The sequence below is a fragment of the Otolemur garnettii genome, unplaced genomic scaffold, assembly GCF_000181295.1.
Source record: "Otolemur garnettii isolate 467f Iridium unplaced genomic scaffold, OtoGar3 scaffold00329, whole genome shotgun sequence".
In the NCBI taxonomy this organism is placed as follows: domain Eukaryota; kingdom Metazoa; phylum Chordata; class Mammalia; order Primates; family Galagidae; genus Otolemur; species Otolemur garnettii.
Genome location: NW_003852724.1, coordinates 2133 through 4438, shown reverse-complemented (window position 1 = coordinate 4438; position 2306 = coordinate 2133). Strand labels below are relative to the sequence as shown.

Genomic DNA, 2306 nt, shown 5'->3' with positions numbered 1-2306 from the left:
GGAGTTTTTAGTCAAAGGGTGCAAAATTTATTTTATATAAGATTAACAGGTTCCAGAAATCTAGTGTAAAGCAAGTGCTTGCAGTTTAGAATACTGTATTTGGTCTTAAAAACTTTCTAAGCAGGTAAGCCTTAGGTGAAGTGTTTTTAATCAGAAAAAGTAATAACAATAAATCAAAACAGGGCTGTTAAGCCACTTTGAGAGGTAATGAATGTGGATGTGACAGGGTGTAGTGATCAATTTGTATGCATTTATTATGTACAGCTTTTGTTTATAAAAATCTCTAAGAACATCTTAAGAGCATTTGTCTACAAACATCTCTAAGAACCGTTCTATTTAAAAATAAAGTATCCTATTTATAAAGAATATTAATTTACATAATCATGATATTCTGACATAGAGGGAGCTATTAAACTTGTATAAGATGCTACAAGGTTCAGAAATTTCATATTTGAAATCTCTATTTATAATTTGTTTTTAAAACATGTTTGAATCCTCTACTATTAAACTTTGACAACACAGACGTAAGTGGGTGCACTAGTTAGGGTTCTCCAGAGATACAGAAGCAAGATGATATATACAGAGGTTACCAAAAAAATGTATACGGATTTTAAGCATGGAAAAAACTGTATTACAATCAATACTCAGGTTATACTGATGGCATTTGTTATCTTGTATATTGTATCTTGTTTCTCTTATAATTGCAGAAGTCAAACATAGCTTGAGTATTACAATTTTAATACAGCTATTTTCCTTGCATGAAATGTGTATAAACATTTTTGGTGCCCTCTGTATGTTATATCCATAAACATTATATATGTAAGAGGGCTTGTTAGGGGAATTTTTCTGGCAATTATGAAGACTGAGAAGTCCCAGGCCAGACCATTTGCAAGATGGAGACCCTGGGAGGCTGGTAGTGTTGTTGAGTCCAAGTCTGAAAGCCTTAGAAATAGTAAAGCTAAGGCCAGGCGTGGTGGCTCATGCCTGTAATCCTAGCACTCTGGGAGGCCAAGGCAGGTGGATTGCCTGAGCTCACCGGTTTAAGACCAGCCGGAGCAAAAGCCAGACCCTATCTCTAAAAATAACTGGGCGTTGTGTCAGGTGCCTATAGTCCCAGCTACTTGGGAGGCTGAGGCAAGAGGTTCACTTGAGCACGAGTTTGAGGTTGTTGTGGGCTGTGACATGATGGCACTCTACTGAGGATAACAAAGTGAAATTCTGTCTCAAAAAAAAAAAAAAAAAGGAAGGAAGGAAGGGAAGAAACAGGAAAGCTAATGGGATAATTCTCTGAGAACTGGGATGGAGCTGGAGGAAGTCCTGGAGTCCAAACCCTGCAGTCCAATGTGCTAGGGGAGGGGGAGAGCATCCCAGCTCCAGGAGAGGGACGGACACATTTGCCTTTCTCTGTTTTTATTGTGTCTGGACCCTGGTAGACTGGATGGTGTCCATGCACAATAAGGGTAGATCCCCCACCTGGTCCACTCAGACTGACACACTAAATTCCTCTGGAAACACTCTCACAGACACACCCAAAACAAGGCTTCATTGGGTTTCTAGATGCTCCAGTTCATGCAGGTTATCACCTAAAATTAACTGTCTCAGTAGGCTATAATAATTTATATGTTATAAAATCAAGGTAAAATGATTTATGTAATATACAAAAAATGTAAATAAAATGGCATTTTAAAATCAAAAATAATAACTAATACAGAATAAACACTGAACCAGAGATGTCTTTAATAGGAAAGATTCCTAATTAACCTTGTAGGTGCAATGGATACTATTACTATCAGACTTCATCCCATGTTACATATAACAAACATATTGTATATATTAAGTATTATAAAATTATATTTGCAGGATATACATTTTTCTTATTTTAAAGGTTTTAATAAATGAAAGATTTCCCCCCATAAACTTGATCATGTCTATCTCAGTAACACAGAATGAAGTACATTGTTTCTGAATGATGCCTTCTTAAGAATATAAATATTGTGCTCGCTTCGGCAGCCCATATACTAAAATTGGAACAATACAGAGAAGATTAGCATGGCCTCTGCACTAAGATGACATGCAAATTCATGAAGCGTTCCATATTTAAAAAAAAAGAATATAAATACTTAAATTTGCTCAGTGTCATTGCATGTACATTATCTTTTGCTTTTAATGACTATAATATTTTCTAGCATGTGACACATAATGTATTAAACATTCCTCTTTTGATGGAGATCAGTCAGTCACATCTCAAAAGCTTCTTAAATATTTTAACTCCCCAGAAGCATTACTTCAGTGTTTAGTATAAGAGA

General features: G+C 35.8%; 1 non-coding gene across 1 annotated transcript; it reads left to right on the top strand.

The window, feature by feature from the left end:
- The first annotated feature begins 1994 nt into the window (after positions 1-1994).
- LOC111722721 lies at positions 1995-2101 on the top strand. The gene has a single exon (XR_002771421.1). It is a non-coding gene; the product is annotated as a U6 spliceosomal RNA (small nuclear RNA).
- Positions 2102-2306: the final 205 nt, after the last annotated feature.